The sequence below is a fragment of the Chiroxiphia lanceolata genome, chromosome 5 (assembly GCF_009829145.1).
Source record: "Chiroxiphia lanceolata isolate bChiLan1 chromosome 5, bChiLan1.pri, whole genome shotgun sequence".
Lineage (NCBI taxonomy): Eukaryota > Metazoa > Chordata > Aves > Passeriformes > Pipridae > Chiroxiphia > Chiroxiphia lanceolata.
Window position 1 is genome coordinate 75364245 of NC_045641.1, and position 15955 is coordinate 75380199.

General features: G+C 46.1%; 1 long non-coding RNA gene across 1 annotated transcript in view; it reads left to right on the forward strand.

The window, feature by feature from the left end:
• LOC116786540 overlaps positions 1-15955 on the forward strand; it is a 155595-nt gene that overhangs the window by 74744 nt on the left and 64896 nt on the right. The window contains exon 4 of the long non-coding RNA XR_004356987.1: positions 13308-13489. This is a non-coding gene — a long non-coding RNA (uncharacterized LOC116786540). The remainder of the gene's footprint in view (positions 1-13307; positions 13490-15955) is intronic.

Below are 15955 nucleotides of genomic sequence, written 5' to 3' on the forward strand. Positions count from 1 at the left end.
TTCTGTAAGCATGCTGAAAATGAACACAGCAGTGCAGGAAGACCATGTGCATGTTAATTGAAGAGGGATTAAAATCTGTTCATTAGATTGGTGATTTCCAGGTTTCAAAATTAAAATTATTTTTAGTCTGTAATGTGAAATATAACTGCAGATAGAACTCTTCAGCCCCTCAGATGAATGCCTTCAGGAATTACGCACGTGAGCTGGAGCATTTACATTTTGAAAGTGTTTTGTGTTGGACTGCCAAGATTCTCGTACAAAATGTTTGGTGCACGGAATGAAAAATTAGAAGCATAGACAATACTTTGCTTAATTAAAATATTATTTTTTTAATAGCTGGCTAAGATGAAGTTTTGCATATTTTCAGATAATAATTGAGGGAAACAGTGAAAATAATCTAAGATGCACTGGTTTTGCTCCCAACTCCGTCTTTCTCCCTCATCCTCCAAATGGATATTTGTCCTTCAAAAGGATATTTTAGGTGTTGCTGATAAGTGAATGATCCATTCTTAAGCTCCCACCTATCCTGACTAAAAATCTGTCTTTTACCGAGTGCTAGTGAGCGGGGAACACGAGGGCAAGGTCCATGTGTTCCAGGCCTGGCAGGAGCGCCGTGCTCCGTGCGTGGCACAGCGGCGATCCCGGGGGAGCGGGCTGATCCCGGGGGAGCGGGCTGATCCCGGGGGAGCGGGCTGATCCCGGGGGAGCGGGCTGATCCCGGGGGAGCGGGTTCACAGCCCAGGCAGGGGGGCTGCCACGGCATCCTTGCTGTCAGAGATGGCAAGTGGGGAGTCTACTGAAAGTTTTTAAAATGAATTGCAGTTCTGTCGGGTACACACTGCCAGGTTAGGATCAGGGTAAGAGAGATTTTATTATGGGTAAAGGAGAAGGAAAAGGGAGGAGGTGCAGAAGGGAAAGGGAATGGAGCTGGAGTTAGCACTTTCAGATACACTGTGGGTGCCGTCCCGGGTTCTCGTCTCCTGGAATACAGTGAATCGATAGAGCTGTAAGGCTGGGTTGTGTTTTGTGTGGCGTGTGGGTACAGCACTGTCTTCTCCAAGTACGTGCCAAGTATCCATAAACATTTTGTAGCAGCTAAGGAGAAATAAAAGGAGGAGTGAAAGGAATGCCTTATTATTATCCAGTTTTGTTTTGGAAAGGAAAAAAAATCTTTTTTTTTAGGATGGGGTGTGTAATTCCCATCCACTCGGCACTTCAGCGGCTCCCCTGTGAGCAGGAGGGGTTCTGTGCTGCACTGGGCCTTCGCCCACACGTTCCTGTGGCACCGCACGTTCCGGTGGCAGCACGGCCTGGGCAGGCCTTGGCTGGCGGGCTGTGCGGGGCAGGGCAGGCCTGTGAGCCGGCACCTTCCCTCAGGAACCTGGAACGCTCCCGTGAGACGTTTTCCTCCCAACTGCACCGGTCGACCACAGCTGAGAGCAGGTGCTGTGATCAGCCCTCCCTCCTCCCCCCGCACTGGCGGTGCTCGGGCAGGTCCAGGATGCACAACAAAGCCCCACTGCCAGACGCTTCTCATTTGGATTTATGGTGCCTGTACCTGTCTGGGGGGGGATAATTTAGAGGTACGCTGGCGTGTCTTTGTTTCCCAAATCAGACGCGGGGTAGAGCGTGTCTCGTCGTGGCTCCATGGGTGTTGGCACAGCCTGCGTGCCCGAAAATGCGTCTGATCTTCGCAGAGATGAGTGCTCGTGTGTCCGGGGCCTGCAGCTAGCGAGACTCAGTGGTACAGCCAGGAGACAGAAAGTTGAAATCCCTGTAGCCAGCACAATAGACATTCCTCAGCAGAGCGAGCCCAGTACGTGGAGAGTGGATGGGGAGATGTTTTCAAGTGCACACGCGCTTTTTGCGAGTGCTGAGCTTACCCCACTGTAACTGTAGTGGCTGTGCAAACCTGGACTTGTTTGTGCGTTTGACCCCGTACCTGACCCACAACAAGCTGAATTCTGTCGGGTTTGAGGGGCTTTGGAGCAATCCTCCTCTACCAGATCCTCACTAACGCAGGCCGTGTGCACGTTGTGAAATCGCTGATGGACCTGGCCTGGAACTTGTCACTCGTGAGCAAACAAGCTCATCATTTCCTTAGGAATGGTGCAGAGATTTCTCCTCTGCACTCACACGGGGTATTTTAAATCTCCAGTACCAGTAGGATTTCATTATATTTGACTTGTGTTCTCCAAAATAGTACATAATTCAGCTCAGGATGCTTTCATTTGTAGAGGGATATGTAGGAATAAAATGCCCAGGATCAGGCCCTTTGCAACCTCTTTTTTAGAAATATATACCATCAAATATAAGATCTCCTCATTTTGAGTTGCCCTTTGTAAAACCTGTCTTTTTTCACAGATTAATGTGACCATTTCTTTAGTAGTTGTATACTGTTTGCTCTTGCATACATTGGAAATTTGTTATTCCGTACCTCTGGAAACAAAGGATCTGATCCAAAGGCCTCTGAAGGTGACGGGGGGTTTTCTACTGCCTTCAAATGGGATTTGGATTAAGCCTATGTACATAATAGTTTGCAATGATGATCTGACTGCTATAGTGGTTTTCAGGGTCTTCCACAAAACTTTTCCAAACTCATAAAAATTGTCCAGGCAGGATGCTCCAAAATACACATCTAAGCGTGGATCAGGTTTTGTTGTTTTGCTTTAAGAAAAAAGCTGGGGGGGAGGGGAGGAGGCTGCAAAAAGCTTCATCTCAGTAGTGCTCCAAATGTGAGTTCTATGAATAAAAAAGAGGGAATGTTGGGTCAATATTTGGTGTGTAGCTGATGCATTACCTTATGCATTCTTTATTTAAATTAGGGGAGTCTTTTTGGAAGGAGTCTATAGATTTGAGATGGCAATGTACTGCCTATTTATTTTTATGTATGCACGTAAGTTTAAATTAACCTCGACCATCATATCCTGTTATCTACCAAGGAAAACATTTAGCTCCTGTCCAATTTGTCTGGAGTTTCAAAGTGATTTGTTCTTTTCAAACTTGTTAAAGCACAAATAGAAAAGTAAATTGCTTTGCGTACCCATAGAATATTTTGCAAAGGGGAAGGAAGAGGAGTGAAGGAAAAATGAATTTATTATTATAATAACCAATATACCTTTATCAAATATTAATTAAGTCATCATTTTCTACAGCCTTTGATTGATTGCATTTGAATTGCTGACTGATATTTTGCCACACTTTAAGTCTGAGGGACACTTAGCATGTTGCCCATGTACTCGGATACCTGCACTCAGATATGTTTGCTGTGGCATTCATTCAGCTCCTGAAGTTCTTTTGTCAGTGTAAGCAGACATTTCCAGAAGGAGAAGGCAGCTTTAATTTTAATAATAAAAGAGTTCACGTGGTTTTATAATTACAGATGCAAATATTTCTAGAGTGCCAAATCAGAAAAAAAATAGTTTTCTATTTGTTTTCTTTCTTTTTCTCTATTTTTTCCCTTGTTTTAGGTAATTTCAAAAATAGGAAAATATGCTGTGAGCAGTTGATCTCAGGAGCTATAAAACAAGCAGCAGCACCTTCAGGTCTCCTTATTTTAATGCTGGGGGGCCGGGGGAGGCACTGAGTAGCTCAGAGAAGTCCGTGAGTGGTGTTGTGCTTCCCAGCCCTGTAGGCCGAGGTGCTCCCCAGCGGAGGGGATTGCTCTGGCACCAGTGGCTTTGAGGGTCTGTGATGGTGATGATGTCCCTGCTGGACCCTGCTCATGGTGACGCTGCTCGGGGTGTCCCTGCTGGACCCTGCTCACAGTGACTGCTCGGGGGGGCTGCAGGGGAAAGGTGGGCCAGGAGGGGTTGCTCTGGGGGAGAGGGCACTCACGTTTTCTCCTGCAAGATGTAGGAGTCGTGAAGCAGCTGCAGATATTGCCAGTGTCTGGGGTGGACAGTTGTTCCAGTTGAGGCTGTTCTGAGTTGGTGAACGCAAGGCTTTGGCGTGGACTTTTAAATGCACTGGCAGTCTTTTCAGAGCTGCTCTTGCTTTTCGCTGGAATGCAGTGTGCAGAAGGGTAGGAAGGCTGTTTTGTTGCATGCAAGAGATTTTGATCACTGTATTTGTTTTGCCACCCATTCACAAAGAGCTCTGGTGTATTTACTTCTACATTTATGTATACAGCAAGTATTATTTTCAAAAGATTTTCTTCTTTGATAAATGATTTTTTTTTATATTTATTTTCCCTCTGGTTGCAGATTTTTTTTTTTAAGAAAGGATAGTTCTCATGATACTTTTGTTACCTTTGGCAGATGAGATGTATTGTCTTATTTGTCTATAGGAAACAAAACAGTATATCCAGTCCTGAGTTGGTGGAAAGTCTCCCACAGATATCAGAGAGTATTAGATTGTACTCTCAAACCAAAGTAACAGTGATTTAAAATCCTGATGTGGGAAGCTGAACTCGAATGGCTCTTAAAGTGCATTTAGAGAACGCCACATTGTGCCCGACCTTCAGGCTTGGGCAGTGAGCTTCTGCACCTTCTTGCTTTGTCCAGGCTAACCCAAGGAGGGTCAGAGGCCTGGTTTTAAGGGACACAGCATCAGGATTCTTCCTCCTCCAGCGTGCACTTAGGAATTGCGGGGGGCACAGAAGGAATCAACCGCATTATGCCAAAATGGATGGAAACTGTTGCAGGACCAAAGGCCTTGCACATACAAATTTTGCTGCAGGGGTTCATCGTAGGGTTTAGTTTTGGTTTTAATGCAGTGTGAAATATAGGGTTCTTTTGATTGCTTAGTTATTATGGGAATAAATAATTAACATTTTAAAATCTATTTTTATTAGTAACCATTTTCTAAAAACAGTTTTCCTACTCAGTCTGTTGTGAAGATAGTTACTAGCTTTTAATTGAAGGTTATACATTTCTCATTCTATAATTATTATAGAAAGAGGAATTAACATGATCACATGGAAATTTTTTTTCTTAAATGGAGATTTACATTGATGGATTGAAGGTTTAAGGTGCAGATTTACATTTAAATTACATATTACATGACATTTACATTTTAAATTATACTAAAACAATTATTTCTACTGTCTTCTTGGTGCCTTCTGAATGTTCCTATAAAATTATTTCATTTACAGTATAACCCACTGTACTATATATATATATGTTTCACATATGAGATCTGAGTATTTTTTGTATGGGTACACTCCTATTTGGTGTAAATAAAAGTGTAGTTGAATATATAATATTCACATGTAGACGTTTAAGATGCTGTTTAGCACTTTACTTAGAGTAGCAATTATTTTCTTCTCTGTAACAGAAATTGCTTTCGGAGGTGGTATTTAACAGGATAAAAATGGTATCCATGAGGTGCTTGTATTTTTTTTCCCCCAAATGCTTTCAGGAATCAAAACTTAACCATGTTGCTTAAGGGAAGCAGGCAAGGAATAGCACCTGGGAACAGGGTGGCCTGGAGTCCCGAGCAGGAGAGGGCAGATGTGGGAGAGAGACAGCTGGAGGGTGTTGGCAGTGCTGTGAAGAGCAGGCCGTGGCAGGGAGGAGCGAGCCCAGCAGAGCTGAGCTCTGGGAGGACGGGGCTCCAGCTCTGCCTGGGGAGGGTCCTGCCCGTCCCTGTGCCCGCACGGCCCTGCCGGGGACGTTCCTGCCACGCCGGGGCCGCAGCCGGCAGTCGGCTTTACCACCTTCCGAGGAACTGGGGGGATGAGGGTAATTCTCTTCCCAAAATAGAGTTCTTTACACCGTCAGTTGGATACGGCTGTTTTGCACCCATATAAGGTTCAGGGCTGGACACAGAAGCACTAAAATTCCGTTATTGTGGAAGTAACTGCTGCAAGCCTTTTAACTTCCAATGCCTGCCAAGTGGAATGGGCAGAAGGGCCCACACGCGCCTGCTGGGGGGTTGGACTTCACCTGGAGAAGGGGGTGAGGGTGCCTGTATCCAGTCCCTCGGGTTTGTAACTGTTCTTGTCATCGGCCTGTTCCTCCCGAGATACAATTTAACCTAAAATGCTGCACTGGAGAGTAATTAGGGTCAGCAGGAAGTGCTAAAAAGCTCTCCTGAAGATTAATCAGTGAAAAAACAGGCCTACGCCTTCGCTGTGTGTATTAGTTCTAAGGTTGCAAATAGTGGAAGAACAAATAGAAAACTCTAACAGTTCAATTAATATCAAGAGATCAAGCTTGAAAGTGAAAAATCACTTTGCCAGTGCACTTGCAGACTCTATTCCAGCTCTGTATGAGCATTTCTGCAGAGCACTCAGGACGAAAAGGTTTCTCCAGGTGACCAGTGGCTGTCTGGCGGGTATTGCTCCTAACAGCAATTAATGAAAGTGAAGCCATTCTTCACGGAGTGCAGATGAGCAGTGCAAGGCCTACATGGGGTTTAAGTCCCACTCAAACCACTTCAGACAGCCTCCAGCTTTTTTCTGGCCCTCGTGTACCATGAGCCACTGGGAGAAATAATGGGTACAAAGAGTAATTTCTGTTGTGCCATCAAAATCGATGGGGTTAACACTTTTGGGACTGCAGATTATTTTGATTGGAGAGTTTTTCTAGTCATTCTTCTATCCTTTAATATAATATCCTTTAAGTTGTAAAATACGCATCTAGACATACTACTGTCCAGAAATTAGGCTTGATGAAGCATTTGTACATAGGAGTTGTGGTGCCCTTGTCTGGAAAAGTGAGTGAGAAGTCGGGAGATTGTTTTACACTCAGCTTTGGGTGTAATCGTAAGAACCTCTTCAGGTTTCTTCCTCCTTCGGTGCCTCAGCACCTCCCCTTGTAAGTTGGAGGTAACTCTGGTTCTGAGTCTCTCCCCGAGATTCCTTCTGTGAGCAATGGTGTATGAACAGAGCGTGCCCAGCGGAGAACACCGAGCTGGGAGGGGAGAGCTGTGGGCTGCTCTGCCGTGCAGTGCCTGCAGAGCTGCAGGGGCTGGGCACCGCTTTGCACAGGGGCCGTCTGACAGTCCAGCTCTGGGCTGCAGCTGCTGTTCTAGTCCTTGCCTGCCTTTGAACAGAGACCTTCACTCGCAGCTCTAGGAGGTGACTCCTCGTCTCCCAAAATTTGGAAGTATTCTTTCCCTAAGTGGAAAGGTTATCTGCTCTCTCTCTTACCTGCCGTGAGGTTTCCTTCATCACCACCATCTTGTGAATTTTATGCGTTCATAAGTAATAGGAGAGATTGCAACACACTCAGCATCTGCATGAATACACCCCAAATCAGAGTCCAAGTCTGATCAGAACAGCTGAAGAGAAAGATACTGTGAAATTGCCTGGTCTGTTGTCCTCCCAGTTTAGGACAGTACTGTGCAAGTAATTAAAATCCAGTATGTTGACAGCATCTTAAGATTATTTGGAGAAGTTAGTTAGATCATTGACTAAAAAAAAAACCAAAACCAACCCTCTGCCCCTTTAGTGAATACTGAACAATGACCATGAAAACTAAAACTTACAAATCATAACATTTTATGTGCACCCTGCAGAATAGAAAGCTGGGCAGGAGCTTTTAAAAATAAAGGCAGAAGCATATTTTGAATCTTTTGTTTGCTGGCTCTTTTTTTTTTCCTCTGGCAATTCCATTCTTTTTACCTTGCTGCTTGCCTGAATGTAGTTGAGTTTAGGATTGGTTCTGTTTGTCCTAGGAGCCAGGCAGTGGGCTCAGGTGAGCAGGTGTCTCAGTCACCCTGTGCACAGTGTTCCTTCTCCTGGGTGCTCCAGACACACACGTGGTGTGCAGCGTCGGGCTGAGCACGTGGAACCACACTGATATCACCACGTGGGCACTTCAGCAGGCCAGTGTGCTTAAGGAATATTGGAAACACTGTTTGGCTTTAGTTTTCCTTACCTTTTTACTAAGTGTGCCTGTGACAATCAAATCCTGCAGATGCTTATGCATAGAACTGACTTTTGCACCCACTGGTAGTCACAGACTGTGTTGCTTCCATGTCCTTTCCCCCTCCTACCACTGCATCCCCTCTCCCCACGTCCGCAGCTGCTCGGGACTGTGTGGGAAACCAGTGCTTCCAGCCAAAAGTGGAAGTACAGGACTGCTGCAGACAGTTTTCTGAAATGTTTCCTGGTAATCCTCTGCTCGATTTGGCAGCTTTTTAGCCTGATTATTAACGGTTCTGACAATCTTGGGGTGAGTGCTGCGGGGCCTGAGTCAGTTCTGGTGCCTGCATTTCCTTCAGTGTCTCCAGCTGGCTCAGGAGTGCTTTCAGGGATCGGGTCCTGGAATCCCCCTTCCAGGCCCAGCTGCCTGTGGGTGTCCCGAGCACCAGCAGCGATGTGAGCTGGCCGGGGCAGGCAGTTCCTCTCCCGTGTGCAGCATAGGCTGAGGTCAGATGGGAGAAGTGAATGTGATAAACCTGAGCAGAAAAAGAGAAGGTTCGGCTGCTGCAGCTCGGACTGTGGAGCTGGGCAGGGTTTGTGGCTATCTGTGTGAAGTGAGGGCTCCAGTTCTTTCATGCTGTTTGCACAAGACTTCCAAACTTCTGTGTCTGATTTTTGGGTTTTGCCCACTTTTTCTTTCCTTACTCTGCAGGTCAGGTCACATCCAGTCTTTCCCAAATTCCTGGTGGGCAGAGCTGTGGTTGCAGGCGTTGTTTTGCTGTGTAGTCAGAGCCTGCTTTTGGCCGATGGGCAGGTCGGAGGAAGCTTCCCCTGTCCCCTCGGGGAAAGGGCTGCTCAAGAGGAGGAGCAGGTTCCTGGAGCTCCTTGTGCCACAGCCGGACTGACATGGTCTCGGTGCACTTTTTGAGAAACAGAGGTGTTGATTGCTCCAGGGGATCGTTGTCAGAGAGAATGAGAGTGGCAAGTACATGAGAAATCTTCATTAGGAGGAAAATCAATAGTAAAACAATGTTTCAATCTATAGTCTCAGTAAGTCATTTAATTTTAAAATCTTTAAATTTAATTTTTAAATCTAAGTCTTCTCAGAGGTGAAAACTTTTCCATTTGTGTTTTATTGAATCACGGTATTTGAGTAGTAAGTCAGTGTTGGGAAGTTTTTTGTTTTGTTTTTGTAGGAAGCCCTTCCAGTAACTCCCCAAACTCCTCACAACTGTTTTCTTTTTAAAAAACAGCTTATTTTTTAAAAATGGAAATTTTTAAAAGGTACATTTTAATTTTACTTTGCAGTCAGTAAAAGGTTCCTCTTAAACGTGGAATATATAAATTTCAGACTGTGTTTTAACTGGAAACAAATTTTTATTTTGAACATATATTTTATGAACAAGTTACTATTATCACTTGTTCTTACTGTAGATGTACTGCCACAAATAATGCGGTGACTTGTACCTCTGTAGGATTTTTACAAAGACCGACACCATGAGGCATTAAACCTCTCCCTAAAGATATGAAAAAAATGAAACGACATAAAAAAATCTTCGCTGAGAAACAGAGACAGAGGAAAAAAAATAAAGACAGCTGGGTGAAACATGTTTCCGTTGGTTTGCGAGTTCATATTTTATTTTGTCTAGCAATCAAGATGCATTTTTTCTTTTTAGAAAATAAAAATACATCATTTTGACTTCCAGTTTGAAAAAACAGAAGCCCTACATTTACATATTCCACACAGTTTCATTTTGCACTCCTCTCTCAATTTTTGCGTTCGTATGTCATATTTGAAATTTAAATTTTGATGTTGGAATCCACCGCTTTTGTGATTTTCTGTTTCGAAAGGAGAAGAACAGTGATTTCAGTTCAGTTGGGTCAGGCAGCAGCCGTGACTCCGTGGCTGCTCCTGGAGGGGGAAGGTGGCTCCTGGAGCGGCAGCGTCGCACCCCAGTCGCTGTGTGTGCCTGTGCCAGCCCCGTGTGGAGCTGGGCAGGGCAGAGGGCTGTGTGCCCTGCCTGCTGTGGGTGCTGGGGATGGCCCTGGAGTCCCTGTGCCAGCCTCGTGTGGAGCTGGGCAGGGCAGAGGGCTGTGTGCCCTGCGTGCTGTGGGGCCCAGGGATGGCCCTGGAGTCCCTGTGCCAGCCCCATGTGGAGCTGGGCAGGGCAGAGGGCTGTGTGCCCTGCCTGCTGTGGGGCCCAGGGATGGCCCTGGGGTCCCTGTGCCAGCCCCATGTGGAGCTGGGCAGGGCAGAGGGCTGTGTGCCCTGCGTGCTGTGGGGCCCAGGGATGGCCCTGGGGTCCCTGTGCCAGCCCCGTGTGGAGCTGGGCAGGGCAGAGGGCTGTGTGCCCTGCCTGCTGTGGGGCCCAGGGATGGCCCTGGAGTCCCTGTGCCAGCCTCGTGTGGAGCTGGGCAGGGCAGAGGGCTGTGTGCCCTGCGTGCTGTGGGTGCTGGGGATGGCCCTGGGGTCCCTGTGCCAGCCTCGTGTGGAGCTGGGCAGGGCAGAGGGCTGTGTGCCCTGCGTGCTGTGGGGCCCAGGGATGGCCCTGGGGTCCCTGTGCCAGCCCTGTGTGGAGCTGGGCAGGGCAGAGGGCTGTGTGCCCTGCGTGCTGTGGGGCCCAGGGATGGCCCTGGAGTCCCTGTGCCAGCCTCGTGTGGAGCTGGGCAGGGCAGAGGGCTGTGTGCCCTGCCTGCTGGGCTGGCCGTGTAGTCCCTGTGCAGCCCCACGTGGAGCTGGGCAGCCAGGCAGGCTGTGGCTGTGGCACGGGGCCAGGGCTGTGTGCCCTGCCTGCTGGGCTGGCCCGTGCTGTGGGTGCCGGGGCTGGCCGTGGGGCTCTGGAGCAAGCAGGGCGCGTGGGGTTTCCCTGTGTCTCAGGGTACCTTCAGCTAATTTGGCTCGTCTGTGGCCCAGTCTTTTCTAAAGAGCCCAAGCTTTAGATGAAAATGCAGGCAGAAAGGAACTGCAGTAAAAGTAGTTGTACTACTAGTTCATCCTATGATTAATAGCAAGACTTGCTTAGAAGTTAGTCTTTGATTTCCTCTGTTTAATTGTAGCCCTAAGTGAAATGGGTTTTTGATTTATAGAAAATGCAAAATTGGGTACAGAAAGTTTTAAATTACAGTAATAGTAAAAAATTTCCCACAATACTCATCCCATATTGTTTCAATTCAAAAGAGCTAAGGCTTGATTTGTGTGGGAAAGAATCCATAGCAGCCAAGTTCCACATTTGAAACTGGGGAGAGGGGAGGATCAATTACCCTCTTTTGAGGATATAAAAATATGCCCGAACTTCACTGTGTAATACTTTTATCATATATTCCCTCTCTGGAAGGTTGCATGATGATTAATTAATTTAGAATAGCTGTTTTCTTACATGAGTACTATGAAAAAACAAGCTAGGAAGTTTGTGTTAGAATATACAACAACGTTGGTTTTAAAAGCAGAAGCTTTAGGAACAGCGATGACTCGTAATCATGATGGAAAACTAATCTATTTTTTTATAATTACTTGCATTATGCAGAACGGCTCAGTATACCCTGAGAGTTTTAAAAGTCATAGTGCAATAATTGCAGTAGCTTTAATAATGGCAGTTTAATTCCTAAACTGCTTTTTGGAAGTCCTGCATGGCTGATCTCACTTTTGCTGCACCGTATTTATGTTGACTTTTTCTTTCATTAGACCACAATGTCTGTGTATGTTTACAGCACTAATCCTAAATGTTGACATTCTGGGTAGTTAAAATACATTCAGTATCATTGAGGCTATTCTGGGGGAAGTGGCTTTGCTTTAACAGGGTGAGACCAAATGCTGCTTTGTTTACAGGGGTAAATGCTGAAAAACGCTGATCTGACCTATGAGGGTCTGCATGTGTGTTCCTGAGAACAGAGCTTGGGCCTTTCGTATTTGCTGGTTTGTGTGCCAAAATACAGTTAAAAATTATTTTGAAAATAATATTGAAAATAATATTGCAGTTGTTAGTCTGGTGGCCAACATGATTTTTTTTTTAAATCCTGCTTCACTGTCTCTTCTAAGATACAGTTTTTATTTGGAACACACTGAATTTACAGTTTTAATATAAAATACCGCTTCTATTCTATTTAATTTGGCATGACCAAATGTAAAATCTAACCATAATGCACAGTATTGATCCATTAATAAGCATTTTTAAATTGTACTGCACGTCTTGGATAATTTATTGTAGTAGGATTTTAAAGTCAGGTAAGCTCTGCATTTGTGCTATAGCCTGACAGTTTAATCAAGATACAAATTTAGAAACAAATCAGCACTGTCTTTTATATAGTGCCTCTAAATCCATGGTAATTGGTAGCAGACCTCGGTAACAGGGAAGGATCGCAGTTCCATGCTACCAATACCAGTGGGTGTTGCTCCACAGCTGCATCCTATAAGAAGAGAAGATGCAAGAGAAATTAAAGGATCCCCACATGCATTTTTCTGTAATGTACCTTTTGCAGAGTCCGAGGCTGATGGAAAATTCCCTTGAATCCAGCGTGTTAGAGGGCTGTAAATAGTGCCATATGTTCTGCACACTTTAACTCCTACCTTTGGAGAGCATGGGCACTTCTTGAGTCAGCTTTCTTTACTTTGTAGTTTCGAAACATTTAAAAAACCCTAAAAGCTTGACTTTCAGCAGCTCAGGGAGGGGAGAATCCAAGTGCTGCTGGTGTGTTCCCTGGCTGCCCTGGGCTCCTGCAGAGGCCTGTTCCGGGGGGCTCAGCCGTGCCAGGGTGTCCCGCGCGGCGCTGGCTCGGCACAGGTTGGTCCCTGCACACCCGGGAGCGGATCCGAGCTATAGGCTGAGCTTGTGTGCTCTGGCAGCACAGATGGAGTGTGCTGTCATTAGGGCTGTTTGTTGCCTGTTGGAACACACAGCATATTTCTACCGTGGCATCAACAGTTTCTAAGAACTGAGGTCAAAATAAACAGGTTGCAGTTGGATACAGGAACAGTCTGGGAAACAACTTAAAATTCCCTGCTGAGGCATTACCGTATTCCTAGATCCGTGGATCAAAAGGCAGGGCTTTCAGCAAGGGCTGGTCTAGATTTCTGCTGGTGAGTGCAGATCCTCATGGAGTTGCAGGGGTACACTCCATAAGTTTTCTAGGGAGATTGGTGCATGTACGCAGAAATGGCCTTAATTTAAATAAAGAAGCAAATTTAAGCACAACAATTCCACGCTGTTTCTCTTAGTCTTTGTAGTACTTGAGCCAAGTGGAAGCGATGTCCTGGTGCCCATTTGAAAAGGGCATATTTCAGTTAGAGCTCAGGCTCCGCTGCAGGTGTGGGTGGCACCGAAGGCGACAGGGCTCTGCACAGGACTGACAGCCTCTGGCAAACCTTCTGGAGGTGGTTGGAATTGCTGCTGCCCCAGCCTCCCCACTCCACCCTGTTCCTGGGCACTGGGGCTTCCTCAGCAGAGCCTGTGAGGGGGGCGTGTGCCCACACCTGAGCTGCTTCGTGTCCCCCCAACAGGTCCAGCTGGAGCCCTTGGAAGCACATCACTCCCTGTGGAGCTGCTGCGGCGTTCCCGAGGCCTGTGCCCACGGATCCAGCATGGAGAGCCCCATCTCCAGCAGCCAGGTGGAGCAGACACCCAGGGAAGAGGCACTTCGGTGTGGGACAGAGCTCAAATGTCAGTGCCCCTTCCGCCATGGGTAAGTATTTACCGGATCAGCCCATACACAGACTCAGATTCCAGGTGATTCCTGGCCCCAGGGAGATGAGTGGAGTTTTAGCCAGGGATATCAGCAAAAGCAGGGTTTAATTTGTAGTGTTTAAAAAACCAGCAGACTTTTACTTAACAGGACAAATACTTGGGATGATTTTGGCTTGAGAGAGCTCTAAGTAGATTTGTTTCCTGACAGAATCAGCAACAGTCACTTGGAAAGGTTTACTCATATTTACCTGGTCACAGTTGGTTTACAGCCATTGGAACTCTCTCCCGCTTGTTGGGCTGCAAACACACAAAGGCATAGCAAGCCACTAGATGTTAGAGAATATTCTCATGGGTTTACTTAGAAAATGTTCTCACGGGGTTTTGTTGGGGTTTTTTTTTGGTGGGAGGATTAAATGTAACTCTAGTTTCAGTTGTTAAAATTAAAAAACAAGGTTATTTTTTCCTTTTCAGAAATGAAACGTTATTGAGCTGTATGGCATGCATAACAGTAAATAGTTAGTACAGATATGAGCAGTGAAGTAGGGAAAAGAGGTGTCAAGAGAATTAAGAAAATTTAAAAGACTAATATGGAAAGATGTGTTTAATTCTTTCAAGAGTGAAAAAGAAAGCCTTCCCGTATTCTTTGTTGCTTCCAGTTTGCTGCTGTTGCCATTCTTGCTTCCCACGTCGTGAGGAGTTCAGTGGTCTGCATTAAAACCAGAGTAGTAATATTATCATCTCTTCCTTTCCATATGCTCCTTCCACCACTGTGACAGGGAAACAGTGCTCTTAGAAAACTCTTTTTATTGGCTGATCTTACTGTCTCCACCAGGTTTTCTTGGCTCTTGTTATGCCCTTACACACAGTCTGTGTGTAACCATGTGCCTTTCCATCCTTGGCCCTGGGAGGGCTGGTGCAGCCTCCTTCCCCCTGCCCCTGCCCCTCTGCCCTGCTCGCAGGCAGCTGCTGAGGCTCCAGCTCCTCGTGCCCGAGCTGGGAACACTCTCCTCCCCCTGCTTTGGAGTTGGCTCTCGGTGCCCGCCGCAGATGGTCTGCACCTCATACATAATAAAGATTTTTTTTTTTTTCTTCTGAGGAGGGTTTCTGTGAATGTGAGAGGCAGACAGTCTGGCAAGCTTAGACCTGTGTTTTTATATTTTTTTCTAAGTGAGCCTTGAGGGATGTGTCTGCCATAGTTTGAAACCCCTTAATAGCTAATGGAGCTCAGTAGTGTTTTGGTGCCAGAAGTAGGAACCTGATTTGTCCACTTGATGTTTTCTTAGGGGAAATTACATACATAGGCAAAATGAAGTTAGAGCCCAGCTGGACAAGACAAAGAAATTAAGCAGAGGCATTTGAGGAATTAAAGTGGTTGCTTTAGGAAGGTGGTCTTCTAATAAAGGTGTAATAGGTTTGTGCTAGCTGTGTTTGGGACTTGCTTTGGGGTAGCCTCTTAGAGGTGTGTATTTCTTACTAGTCCTAGTAAATGTTTTCCAATGAGTTCACTCTGCACTGCTTTTAGACTTGAGTAATAAATTCTGGGGTACCAAAATGTCCCCAGGACCTCATGTAAGAGCCAGATGAGCATTTTCAAATGTCAGATGGTTTTGGTTCTAGGTAGCTCAACACTTTCTGGTTCCTTCGTGTGGTGCTGTGTTGGTAAGGTCACACTCAGCACTCCAGGAGCCATAAAAACAGGCACATGTGGAGAGTTCTGCTTCACGGGCCAGGCTTTGATTTTCTGTTCTGTGTGGAAGCTGCCTGCCTGCACAGGGCTGTTCTTGATCTCTGCAGTATGCTTTGGGAGCTGAAAATGTACAACATAGGCAGGAAGAAAATAGTGGAAATACACTTATACCAGCACTTTTAGCAGCTGATTTGACCCCTATGAGAAAGGATATGTCAAGGTCAGATATGGGGTTGCGTGTTTTAAAAGATAAGAGGAAAAATGTCCTGAACGAAGTTGGATTTTGTTCATGATGAGGAAGAGTTTTTTCCAGGTATTTCACTCCTCTGTTTTTCATGTTAGTGCAGTCCAAAACTGACTTGTGGACTGTGCAGTATTTGCTAAAGTACTTTGAGGAAAAAAACCCCACTGGTGTCAGATAAGACACTTTCCCAGGGGCTGAAGGGTGTCAGAGTAAGGGGCTCTAAGGAGTGAGCAGAGCAAATAAAATATTTTGAGAAGAGACAAGCTCCAGAGAAGATGTTACTTAGACAGCAGTGGTCAGCAGCACAGGATGGTCATAGACTCATCCTCCAGGCTGGAAGGGGCCTTAGGAGGCATCTCGTGCAGCCTCCTGCTCAAAGCAGGGGCAGCCCCGGGATCAGACCAGGCTGCTCAAGGCTTCATCCAGTTGGATAATGAAAGCCTTGGAGCGTGGAGACTGCACATCCTCCCTATGCAGCCCCTTCCATTGCTTGACTGACTTTTTGAGCTGCTAGGATACATGTTTTAAGCATA